The 13,788-nt window shown below is 40.2% G+C and overlaps 1 long non-coding RNA gene across 2 annotated transcripts; it reads right to left on the reverse strand.

Annotated features, from left to right (window-relative positions):
- Positions 1-994: 994 nt before the first annotated feature.
- LOC116994569 lies at positions 995-13,004 on the reverse strand. 2 transcript variants are annotated; one of them, XR_004417514.2, is made up of 3 exons: positions 12,555-13,004; positions 9,199-9,266; positions 995-5,794 (listed from the first exon to the last, which is right to left on the reverse strand). It is a non-coding gene; the product is annotated as an uncharacterized LOC116994569 (long non-coding RNA). The 2 variants fall into 2 exon arrangements; XR_004417513.2 differs by having other exon boundaries at positions 12,551-13,004.
- Positions 13,005-13,788: the final 784 nt, after the last annotated feature.

The following is a 13,788-nucleotide window of genomic DNA, read 5'->3' on the forward strand; positions in this document are numbered from 1 at the left end:
AGTCAAAAGGAATTTAATCACAATTATTCTTTTCACTCCTTTGGCTCTGATTTAAGTACTTACTTTGATATGAGTAGCATAGGAAAGAAAAATGGTCATTTTTAAAGGGATCTTTCTGCAGCCACAGATAAATATTTTAAATAACTGCCATCGATGACATGTCAGCCTCTTCAGTATTCTGAACTTTCAATTAGTGTAGAGTATCCTCTTGGTTCTTAAAGATCAGTACATAACTGTTGTGCTCAAGATTAATAAAAAGGTGGCATAAAATGTAGATGTATAAACAATGAAAATTTGAAAACTTTGAAATAAATTTTTGAAATGGGAATTAAAAACTACCAAAAAATTGATACAAAATTTCAGGTATGGCCACCTGTCACAGTCTTATTTTCCATGGTATCACCAACATGGAATCCCTATAAGTGGTTGCTGATGACACAGATGAATCAGAACATCAGAAGTGCAGGTTCAGGTCCCACATGTGAGATTACAGAATGTCATTTTGATCCTCTTTTCATTAAGTGTATTGACAAGAACCTCTGAAACCCTTCTGGATCCTAGCAGAAGCTAAACTTCGTGAATGTGGCTTTGAGTGCATAAAGTGATTTAGGGACTTAGTGAAGACATCCTGATTTTCAATACATTAGATGTTCACTGTCAGGATCTGAGACTTCTGCCCCATTATTAAGCCTGACCTTTAGCATGCTCTGATGTTCAGTACCCTCCAGTAACTCTGAGAGGGAATTTATGCCATGTTGCTTGCCACGTGTGACTAACATAGCAATGGGTTGATTTTCAGTTCTTGTTATGTGCCCTCTCCTTAAAAAGCTCTACAGCAACAGCTATTAGTGACAAAAACAATAATCACCACCTTAATTTATGTTATTAGTTAAACAGAATTACAGGACATAATTTAACGTTGGCTCTGCCAATAAAAATTGTAATTGTCCCCCAAAATACAAATTAATTTTATGTCTAAGGAAGACTGCTATGCAACAATAAATAATGTCATATTTATTAGGATTAGCCCACTTAAAGGGAATACATAAAACTTCATAAGTCTTATATTGCTTATACAATATACAAACACTAATTTTATATAAAATATGTGACTTGACATTAACAAGCGTTTCAGTGTGTCAAAGTAGGTGTCACTATTAAAGAGCAATCATTGAATATATTCCTCAAAATATGAGAAGCAAAAATCCTTAACTAGGTAAAATAGATAAATGTATTCTTGGCTACCCCTGTTTTGCTGATTTCATACTAATTCCAAAATATGTCAAAACTTATGCCATGGTGTATAAATATAATCTATCAGAATTTTACAGGTACGGTAATAGCTATTTCTTATTTAATATTGTCCTTCCATAGGCAGTAAAAGCAGAAAAGTGTACAGATCTCTATTTCTGCTTCTAGAGTCCAGCATAAGATAACCAAATTGTGATGAAAAGCACTCTCATGTTTGGTCAACGTGGCATATTTTAATATATAGGCAGCATGGTACTTCTGACATCATTTAATCATACTGTTCTCTGTTTTCAAAATATTTAGATATTTTTAAAATGTGGTGTCAGGTACTGATGACACCTAATAAGCTTTATTGAAATTCAAAACATCACTTTTTCATATATCTTTAATCATTCATTGAGTACAATGCACCTATGAAACTTTTGTTACAATAAAGAAGAGAAATAATTCCCCAGCATGGCACATATTTATTTATTCAGGATTCACAATCCTTCCATTAATAACTGTGAGTGTATTTCTCTCAATTTGTGCTGGGGAAGTTAATGCCCCCCAAATCAGCATTTTCCACAGCAGCCCCATGGATGGTGCTGAGCCAAGGGCACAGCTGTTTGAGCAGCTCTTTGTGAGGGTTACCAGGGAATGACCACAGAAAGCCTGTTTGTGTGCTGCTTGGGGGGAAGGGCTTCTGCACATGCACTGAAATGTATTTTCTACTCATGTTGTACAATCTCCTTCCAAGTTTTGAATCTCCTGGCACATTTTTATACTTCCTGATGACCTCATCATCATCATATAAAACATGACTTGAAGAAAGAGAAAACAGGTGGGGGCTCAATTTTAGTGCTTCCCATTCTGCCCTCACTGCTCCTTCCCACCAGGCTGCCTTCCTTTCCCTCCTCCCTCCCCACTTCAGTTACCCAACAAAAACCAACAAGTGAAAAACTAACCAAGGAAATGTTTCATAAGAAAAAATTCCATGGCACCCTCTCCCTAACACACACACACACAAAGACAGCTTAGTAATAACCACAACCATCCAGTAAATCCAAAAAAGCCAACATAATGAACATACAAAAGTGTGAACTGCTAAACCGTGATATTTAGTAGTTCTTGGCAGAACTGTTTAAAAATAAGTAGGGTTGATGTCTGATTAGAAATAGACACTTTATTTTCCTTTTTCTTTCTCTTTTTTCTTTCTCTTTTTTCCCCCCTTCCCCCCCTCCCCCTTCTTTCTTTTTTTTACTGGAAATGAATTATATTTGAAGCTCACTGGAGCATAGATAAATGCGAGCTAACATAATTTTAACTTGATTACATTCTGCAGTGATATATAGAGGCACATAGCTACAGTAAGTGATTCCATGGAGAGAGAGGGGGAGGGAGAGAGGGAGGGAGGGGAAAGCCCTCTGCGAATATGATAAGGAAAGCTGGGATGAATTGTGGTCTCTGTTCTCTGTTATCCAAGGGTGGCTAGCTGCTGCTGCACTAAAGGCCTTTATTCCCTGCCTGTGGGAAAGTGGTGGGCGAAGGCTGCATTCTCAGTTACACTGCACATGCAGATTTTAATTAGCTGGATTAAAAACAAGACCGTATCATGTCCTTTAGCAGTATTCTATCTAGAAACAAAAGATTTTCTTTCCTGGCTTCTGCAAGCAGCACAGTACAGCATTAATAAAAAAAAGGTCATGGCAGTTCAAGATGAAAGGTCACACATGATAGAAACTCTATGTGAGGGGGGACATCATGTTTATCTCTGTGATAAAGGAGCTCTGTCCAGGCAGGTCAGCATGCCATACCTCAGCAATAGGAAAATATAAACATATGGAGTGGATAGATGGTGGAATGGGGGGTTTGGAAAAGTGAATTCAGTTGTGGAAGTAGAGAAGGGGTGGGGGGAGGAGCAGGAATTGTTTGAGAGAGTTTAAAGCTGAAAGGATCCAGCTTTAAAACAGCCAAAGAGGGTCAGAAAGAGCCTGAGATGAAGCCTGGGGTGATGGCTGCAGAGCATAGCTCAGAGCCAGTGCAGGGTGAATGAGCACTGAGCCAGCAGGCAGGGACTACCAGCCCAGGGCACTGGGCAACATCCTTGCCCACCAAAGCCCACTTATGCATGGCCAGAGCCTGTGCCTTTCTTCCACAAAGAAACCATGGACTCATCCCTGGGTCGAGCTCCAAAGCCTCCCCAGACTGAGTGCTTGGGCTGAGACTGGGGTTTTTGTGTTTTATTTGGACCACCACAACTATTGTGTTGGGGGTTTGTATCTTAGGTTTTTGTTGTTTTCTTTTCTTTTTCTTTAGTGGGGAGCCAGGCTTTCCCCCAGTGAAGGCCAAAGGAATCTGCATGTACTTCCAAAGGAGAATTAGCAGCTCTCTAACCCACAGCCTCCAAGGCTTTGCCCTGGAATGCACTGAGCTCTTTCAACACCACCGTTATCAGTAGGAGGGAGATGCAAGACCTCCTCAGTTTCTCACAAAATCAGACTGCAAAAATAAACACATTATGGCCTCACAAACCTTAGCTGATGCTCTGGTCTCAGTAGGTCTGAGTACAGCCACTGCCATATGCAAGCAACCATGGGAGACTGCTTGGAGATTGAGGGGCAAGACAGAAAAGGGAAGGAAAATGGAGGCAAAATCAGATAAGGTTAAATGTTCCTCTTCTGCTTTACCATACTTCCTGCTTTTCAACATCCACCTCAGAGAAAAAAATACCTATTTCTGAGTATATCATCAAGGACAACAACTTGATTCTTTGCTTCAGAACATTTTCATTAAATAAGATTTGCCTGGGCCAGGTATGACTATGCACATGTAGGGCTCTACAACCCCCTTTATGAGACAGATCCATGAATAGGTCAGTTATGAAACAGACTTTGTACCCAAAAAGGAACACTGGGTAAAAGCACACAACCAAGTTCTGATAGCTCAGCAAGGTGCTGTACATCAGATGACCACATTAATTAAGAGCACACTTCTCCTGTAGCAAACCTGAGGCAAAATATGCATTGCTTAAATGTTGTTGACATCAGTGCCTGTCAGCTTCAGAAATTCAAACATAGACCTGAGGTCTAAGAAAAGTAAGGGCTAGTCCTGGAAGTTAAATAAGGGCTAGTTTCTGGATAAAACAATACCATTTGTTTCATTCTGAGCAGCAATTCAGGATAGTAGCTACCTACCAAACTGATAACGCAATGATTAAATTGTCCCAGTTCTGCTGCTGCTGCTGAGATCATTGGAAAATCATGGCTTAATTCAATACACGTAGGTAATTTTCTGTAATCTCAGTAATACAGCATGGCCTAATATAATAATTTTGTACTATGAGCTTTTTAAAACGACTCGGCCTTCACTGCCATTTATCTTCAGAATAGAGAAAAAGATTCAGGCATTAATTGCCTGATTCTGATTTATATTGCTGCAGGCAAAAGTATCTCACAGTAGTGTGAAGTACAGTGATCCATGGGATAATTGGGGTACCATTGCACAGAGTTAGCTCTAGAAACACAGAGCACAAGCTTTCCAAACTACCTCACACTGTATGAAGTACATATCAGGCTTATCCAAAGCCAGCCCCAAAGCTCAGACTTTGAAAAGACCCTTATATAAAACATACTCTTTTTGCAGAGTTTAAAATAATTTGCCTTCCCAGACATGTGAAATAATTTGCCACAGAAATCAAGGGGAGTTTTATGTTCACACCAGTTTAGCATGCTTATGTGACCTCAAGCATCTGGTGTTTTTGTATCTCAACACCTCATTGCTTTTTAACCCTATATCCAAACAGGGTGCTGGTCACACAAGCTCTTAGCAACTTGCTCGAAGCCAGAGGAGATCCTTCATCAGGGAGGAGAGCTGAAGCTGGCTTTTCAAGAAGCTCAGCTTGTGTGAAAAATCTCTTGGTAGTTCAAAACTAACAAGTTTTGTGCAGGCAACAAGCAAACTTTATTACTCCATGAGATTTCAAAAATTTTCAGTGCCCATTTGGTAGACAATAAAATAAGAAAAATAATCTAAATGTGAAGGAGGTGAACAACCTAATGATTATACTTCTCAGCAGATTCTGGTTGCTGAGGCCAGAAGGAGTTTCCTGTTGACTCCTGGCAGAATTCCTGAGGTTTCCCTCTGACACTAAATAAACTGAACAAGACCAGCAAGGCATGGGCCTGAAACCATCCATACTACTAAACTGGTCCCTGGCATGATTTTGGTGCAAGCCTGCTAATGCTCTTCCAGACAATGCCAAAGCACAGCTTGGGTATTGACCCAGGTCAGGCACCACCTCCAACAGATATTTTGGATGTGGTCACTGTGATTTGGAGGGTGAGAGAGTTTAGCTGCGTGGATTCAAGCTCTTTCATGCCAGTTGGCCTCCAGGAAAATTCTCTGACTAATTTTGTTTAATAGTTTAGATGTAGTCAGTGTGTCCAGGTCTTCCTTTCCTTCCAGTCCCGCAGAAGCCAGCAGTGAGTGCTTCCAAGCGCTGGCAGTGTGACATGGCATTCAGCAGGGTGGCAGAAGTGACACAAGTTGACCATGCAGCTCTCTGAAATGCAACAGAGTTAATTATATTTTAAAGGAAAGCACTATAATTGAGGGAGTGGATCGAAACAGATCCACTAGAAGTAATAAAGAAACCAAAACAGAAAATGGTACAAACAATTGAAAAATGAATAGGCCAATTCGTTTCAATTAATTCGGGGCTAGTTCTCCACTACTATAAAGCTGTCTGCACAATAAATAAATTTAAAAATAGACAGTATTTTTTTATAAACACAAACTGTGAGATTATGTAAATTCCAGGTACACTGTTAACAGTAATAAAAATAGAAAGCATTACTTTAAGTGTAACACAGCCTGGTAAATTCTAGATGGATGAAAACATTTTTAAACAAAGACCTAGTTTAAAGCAATAATCATCAACATGAGGCTCATATATAGTATGTGGCAGCTGTAACAACATTCATATCTCAGTGTGCCTGGTCTTAGGCAGAGCAAGGGAAGTGCTGAAAACAGTAGCATTCCTCATGGATCTGCTCCAGATCCCACAGAAGTCAGAGAGAATCTACACTCCATGCTTGCTTTCACACTTGGGCAGCACAGCTAATGTTGAGCAAACAGACCACAGCTATGTGGCTTTCCCAGCAAGCCAGGCACATAAGAAAAAAATATCTTCTCCCTCCCTACAGTCAGGATTTGGGAGAGGGGGAGAAAGAGAAACACAAGTGGTGCTACACATACCTGGTTCTTTCAGCAGAGTCTGTCTTGCACTGACCCTGACAACTGTAAAAGCTTAGAGGCCCCCCAAGACCCATTGGGTAAATAACCACAGTGGAGGTTGTTTTGGGGAGACAGAAGGAAGAATGGTTTTATTTATTCTTATCATTAGTATGATATTGCAAAACATCATCCCTGCTAGAAATTATCATAACAAAATATCAAATCATCAGAATGAACATGAGTCTTGGGCTCAACTGGCTTACATGTTCTGGAAAGGTCGCTAGTTTAAAGTTTCTGCTGCTGGGAACTGAGAAACAATGCCATCTCTCAGGAATCAAATCCTTCTTTTCAAAGCTGCCCTGCCCTCCTGATGTTCTTACCACACTTCAGGTTGTGTTAAGGAGGAAGAGAAGAGAGCTGATCTCTTCTCCAAAGAACTCGGCCATTGCACTGGGAAGAAGACAAGGGCTAGCTCACAAGGAAGGTCATTCTACAGCTTCCCAGTGACACACTAAGGACTGTGAAAAGTGAACTCTGGCAATTTAAGCAGTACACCAGAGACACATCAAAAGCACATGTGCTCCTCCATATCCTCAGCCTAATGAGCTAAAGATCCTAAAGGAGAACTGCAGCAGGAAAGGTTGTATCTACCTAGCAGAAAAGCAGACTGAAAGTTTATTGTGTTCAGCTGGCTTAGCTTTCCCACAGTATTTTGTCTCTACATGAGTCAAGCCAAGAGCACAGATTGTCATTGCTTGATCAGATGCATGCACTCAGATGTTTTTTCCTGCCTGCTCTACACTAGGAAGTCAATATGAGGTAAGAAGCAGCACAGGGGACCTCCTATGGTGGTGCACACTAAATGGAAGAAATGGTAGTCCATTGTGTACAAACTTACAGTCACACCTAGGAAAGACGACAGGAGGTAAACTAATTTCCAAGTCATGTCTAAAATTACTAATTCTATCTTTTTATTTGCTTCTGTTTTTAAATTTAACAGGATGATTTAGATTTAATTTCAGTTGGACGGTGTCTATCCCAACCACAATTACGCACAAATATGGACTTTGTAAACCTATACAAAGGCCTATATTTCTCACCTGAAACCCCAGGATTACCTCAGTAAGTGAAAATCACTGGAGAAAAAATAAGAAAACAACAAACCTCATAACCAATATTAAATTATAAAATAATGCCACAAACAAGAAACCAAAATAATCTTTGCAAAATGTGCTCTCTATGGATCTAGAATTAAGATTTTCTTTATTACCTCGGAACTGATGCTACTGCAGCAAGCACAATGCAAAGACGCTGTGTTTCAGTGCAGGTTTAAAGCTGTGCTGCACAATAGCAGTGCTGGTGTCAGGTCTTTGGGAGCACTGTTGTAAATCAGGACTCATTCCACCAGTCAATGGAGCTAAATGACCGTAAAACTGGTGTGAGAGAGAAATCAGGTTGTTAACCTCCTAGGAGAGCTTGCACTTGTCTCACAACCTGTGCTTGGCTGTGTTGTATCCATTCAGATGCAAAATGAGAGCCTTAAACTAGGAAATAAATATTTGATTGTAACTGAGCTATGCTTGATATAATTTCATGATACTAACTTCTAGCATTAACTTTTCAGCCCATATCCAATAATACAGCCTGAATTTGAATGGAGGTGTCTGATTCTAACCTCAAACAGCAACTTGCACCATCTTCTGACCACAGTCTAATGATATGAAAACCCAAAAGCAACTACAAACTTCCTTTTTTGACCTGGAAGAGAAACCTGACAAGGTTTCTCCAGAAACAAGAGAAATTACTTACCTCTCAAATCATGGTAAGAGATTGAATCTGGTTCTTTTTCTTGGAAAAAACTTTGTATTTTATGTTACACCGCCACTGAAAACAGGAAACTGAGGCCAGGAACCAGAACCTCAGAATATCTACCATCCCCTCTACTTTTTGCATATGGGCTTTACTTTCTATTTTATTACTCAGAAGATAATTTTTGCCTAAATTTTCCATGGGCTGAGATGCATAATATTGACTGTTGGCTGCTGGAAGGGATTTCTCCTTCAGGAGCACTGAGGCACCTTCATTGTGCCGCAAATTCAAAACACAGGTATGAAATTTAGGTTGTCTAAACTGCCCTGCAGAGGGCATAAAATCCTCTGGATTCAGGTGATGTGGCCCTATGAATCCGTGGGCCATAAGGATAATTCCTCCTTAAAATGGACCTTTAAACTCCATGAGAATGTCATCACAATGCTTGCTAGCAGTCAGACAGCACACAGCATTTCAAGAGTCCTTTTGAGGGGAGGAATAACAATTTCTAGGATGTTCAGAGTGAATACTGAGCACACCTCTGAGCCCTCACTTCCAAAAGGCACAGCAGAAGAGGAGAGCTAAAGCAGGGTGCAACAAAGATTGTCTGACATGCTTCTCTACATGGAGAGTTCACATGGCAGAGGATTCCTTGGCTTGGAAAGAAAAAATTACTGATGAGTAGTTGACATTATTCAAAATCGAGAAAGTATACAGGCAAAAAATATTCAACATTTCTTAGACCATAAATGTTAGGAAGACTTACTAGGAGGACTAGGACTTGCTAGACTAGGAAGACTGAGGGACACACTGTTTTGTCTTATACAGACACTCAGTGTTGTAAAGGCCAAAACTGTAAAAACCCAAACAAAATACAGTCACATATACTCTAAAAACAAAGACCCATAAGGGGATACTGACCATGGAGTTATGGATTCCTTCACTCTTCTTTTTTCTGCATATATTTTTGATGATGGGATCATTTCACTCTGCAGAGATTCCAAAGTTCATAACATTTGATTAATTTTTTTTAAAATTACTTAGTATTCCCAACAGCCCAAGTTATATATTAAGATAGCAGTTGTACATACATATTCAGTGGAAAAATTATTAACTACATATTAAGAAACTGGTACATCAGATCTGAATTTCAAGTTCTTAAATGTTCAGAGATATCTGGAATATATTTAATGATTTGTGTTATTAGCTATAGGCTGTATAGCAATTTAATACATATCAGGGAGTATGAGCAAAATCGTTTAAGATGGAACTCCTGAATTTCTGATTTCCAGCTACATTGTCATTCTAAGGCATTTTTTCATGCACTTTGGTTTTGGCCCTTGTGTGTGTAGTCGAAAATCACCCTAAAAGAGCCACCAAAAATTTGAAGAAAAAATCAAGGAAAATAGGTTGGGGGACTTTTTAAATTTTTGTTTGTTTGTTTGTTTGTTTTTTCTTCAATAAGAGATCCTAAAGAACAAAGGTAAGCCCAGAGTTTTTGCAACTCAAGTCCATAAGCCTCGCTCACTGTACAGAGGGGAGAAAGATGTTGGAGAGGAAAAGGAATAAGCCCTGGTCTGGGTCAAGCAGGTGCCTTTCAGGGGTTTCACTGAGCTTGCACCATGGCTACCAGGCTACCCTTGCACCAAATGCCCTTTCCACCCTGTTTCAGTTTCTGTTTTATCCAGGTGTTAAGAGGCTTTCTGTTTTATCACAGGGTAAATCTGGGTTTGGCAGATACAAAAAAAACACGAGGTGCATTTCATTTTCTCTGGGAAATGTAAACAGCATCCACCAAGCCAGCACCACCAGCTAGTGTAACAGCAGAGAAAGCTCTGGTTGAAATCTGGATTTCGCCTCCTGAGTGGCATATACAGACGAAAAAAGTAAAATAATTACTTTGAAAAGGCTCATCCATTTATCTTGCTGGCACAAAGACCTCCTTTACTTTATGGGATCTTAAGCACCTCGATTCCCCTTTTTGATTATGTAAAAAAAAAAAAAAAGATGCTACTATGTAAAAAAAAAAAAAAGCATCAAACTCTAAAAGCATTCAGAGAGGGAGCAGTAGCCTTAGCCTTCTGTTTGTGCAATTCCAATAGGTGTATTTAAATGTAAATGCTACCCTTTCACCCTTGAGCCACCTATTCTTGCAGCCAGCAGAAAGAGAGCATTCATGGTATAATGTCTTTATGAGGACAGATCTTATACTTAATTTCTCATGTGAATCCAACTCCTTTATAACACATTTTTGTGAGATTAAAAGAACAATATTAGTCTAGTGGCTCAGCAGCCAGATCACTGCTCTGTCACATGGCAGACATGGGTTCAAAGGGATGGCAGGCAACTGTGCTGGGAAGTGCTTGATGGAAAGTGCAGCCACGGAAAGATCCAGTCCTCCACTCTCACAGAATTGTTTAACTTCACATTATCTCCTCCCTCGGGCCAGACAGAGCCTCTCTCCCTCCAGCTCCTCACTGGAAGCCATCCAGCTGCTGCTCCCTTACACAGAACTGTTGGAAGGGTTTGAGACCCCAGCTCTTTAAACCATTTTCATTAGCCTGCCTTTGCACAGTAGGGAGGATTTTTGAGAAGGAGCTTTCTGAGGAGGCATTTCCAGGCTAAGTTCCTTTGCCTGCCCAGTTTCTCTCAGTGCCCATGAGCTGCCACTCCCTGTGAGCAGAGGCACGATGTGTGGATAAGAGAGACAGCACAGCTCCAGTCCTGATATGTCAGGGCAGAGTCTCACAGAACCCTGGGAGCCCCAGGTGCTCTGTATTAGGAGACTTATTTTCCAGTGGGGAAAAGCCTCAGTCCATTTTGCCTAAGCAAGTTGAAAAATAAATTATTTAAGCAGAGGCCAAGAAAACTGTATTTTATTTTATCCCTACTGGGTCAAAATAAGGCATAATTTTTTTTCCAAAAAACCCTTTTGCCTCAGTCTGGAACATGGTCACATGTGACAGACACCAGACTTTGGCTTCATGACACCTCCATGCAAGAATAAATACATTTGGAGCATGGCCCTAAGGCAGCTGCAAGACAGCTGTACTGTGCACCGGTGTATGTCCTGCCCTCCTGATTAGTAGAATTATTATTCTTTTTGTGATGCTTCTCAGAGGACACAGTGATAAGGGGTCTTTGTGCAGAGTGACATTCAAATGCTTAACAATATGATATTTTTCTCCTTGGACCTTCCAGCCCAAGTACAAGCCATGTTATTTTCTCCTTCTTTAGCAGCTCTGTGACGCAAGACAGAGAGGTCTGTGTATGCCGCAAGCACCAGCACCCATGTCAGGCATCCCACTTACTTCCCTCACTTCCCCTTCCCTTGATACAGAGCATATGTTTCATTGTGGCACCAAGCACAGGAAAACTGAGGGGAAATAGCCTATTATTTTAGGAGGTGCAGGACCAAGCACCTGGAACAGTGAAATACTTGGAAAGCGCTTCTGTAAATGTTTTAGGCTGTAATATATTAAACAATTAAGAGGTGTTGGTATTTCTCTGCTCAAGGGCATTTAGACAGGGAAGTTCTCTTTAAAGGCAGCAGAGCAGAATGTGTATGGTCATGCTCTTTAAAGCAAAAACTACCTGTTTTTCTTCCCCCCTTTCAGCAAAATGTCCAAACTTCAGCTGACTTGCTCTTTCACCAGAGGAAATTAAGCCAGATTATTTTAATGCTGCCTTAGATTGTTAACTCCTCAAAAAAAGCCAAATGAGATGGAGGGGGAGGGGAAAGAAAAAAAGTCCAAAGAATAGAATTAGTTACCTTGAAAGCTTCATTCAGGTAATTTAGAAAATTGTTTTGCTAATAACCTTAATGCACTGCTTGTGTACCCAGGACTGTCAGCACTACAGGTTACCACAGGTTAGTCAGTAAATTGCAGATACCAGCTGCAACCAACCCTTAAGAAATCCTGTATCTCTTACGTCTTTGCTTCTATTTTCCTGACAACAATACAAGAGTCGCTATGCAACACAAATTAGCATGAAAGAATAAGAACTTAATACTGATATTTCTCAGCCAAGAACACAGTCAAAATTAAGGGCAGTTAATGAACGCTTAGTTAATTCTTAGAAAGCTCTTCTTCATGCCCTTTACAGCACAGTGAAATGCAAGTTCTTTTAGACAGATACACAGAGAGAGACATGCTTACACACACATACATGCCCCACACATAGGCAGCCTACATACACATATACACATTTAGATAAATTCCAAATAGACAAGCTCTAGGAAGCTTTGTAAGAGAAACGAGAAAAAAATTACCTACTGGTCTCTATAACACCAACAAGTCTCTGGAAAAACTTCAGAATTGCCTGTTCAAATATTTTCTAAGATTATGTTAGCAATCGTTTTCACCAAAACATTTTTCTGAACAAAAAAAAAAAAAGATGACTTGATAGAACCTAAAAATTGATAACAGTGGAAAATGCCTGCTTCAAGTTTCTTGTAAGAAAACAAATACAGGAATTGGCAACTTCTGTGCAGTTTTAGCTCCGAAGAAATTATTTCAGGCTTTTGCTTTAATCACTTATCTCAGGCCAGCCCATCAGATTAACAAGAAGAAAAAAAAAAGTATTAAAACTTAGTGAGTTACTGGAATCTTCTGGAACTGAAAACTATACAGATGGTCTGCAACATATTTGTATAGAAGATGCTCAATTGTTGATGGGTTCCCAACTATTATAGTGGCATGGTAAGGAGGCAGATACTGGGCAGTGAGCACTGAGCAACTGTTGTCACTGAGCCTTCCCCTCTTGGCTGCATCCCCACTTGCCCAACGAGCAGTTTTGGTCTCCCAGAGCAGAGACAAAGGTTGCTTTGGAGAAGCTGGGAAGCCTAAGAACACCATGTAGATTTAGGACTGGATAGGAGGTATTGTGCAGAGGCCATGCCCATTACTCATCCGCTGGCAACGAGCTCTCTTCCTTTTGTCTGGAAAGACGGTAAACTTTCAATGCCATCTGAAAACAGAAGGCCTTTCACAGAGTGCAAGAACTCTGCCATCTCAATCATGTGAAAATATTGTAAACACTTTCCCAGCCCCCATTCAGCTGTCCAAAAAGCAGAGTTAGAAAACACCAAACAAAACAGGAAGGAAAGAAAAGGGTGTGCATTGCGCACTTTGGTTTAATTTATATTTTTTACCCTGAATAGGAATTTTTCTTGGAATTTTCCTTTTTTTTCCCCCTTAATGTTAGTGAACAGGGTTAAGCAGCTATTATAGAGAAAAGGCAGTTAAAAGCCTATTCTATGTTGTATTTAGAGGAGAAAAAAAAGGGTCCAGTGCCTGGCAGTTTCTCTCCAGCAGAGCAGCTCTCATATTTCCTTACAGCCCCTGCAGAATAGATTTCAAATGTGCTAAGGACTTGAATTTCTCTTTCAGTACTTAGGCTGACCCGCCCCCATGAACTTTTTCAAGGAGGATCTTCCCCCCCAAACATTTAAACATCACAAGTGTTGTATTACTGATATACCACAACCCATACAGAGTGGGAAGGGTT

Source organism: Catharus ustulatus, chromosome 3, assembly GCF_009819885.2.
Source record: "Catharus ustulatus isolate bCatUst1 chromosome 3, bCatUst1.pri.v2, whole genome shotgun sequence".
NCBI classification, from domain to species: Eukaryota; Metazoa; Chordata; class Aves; order Passeriformes; family Turdidae; genus Catharus; species Catharus ustulatus.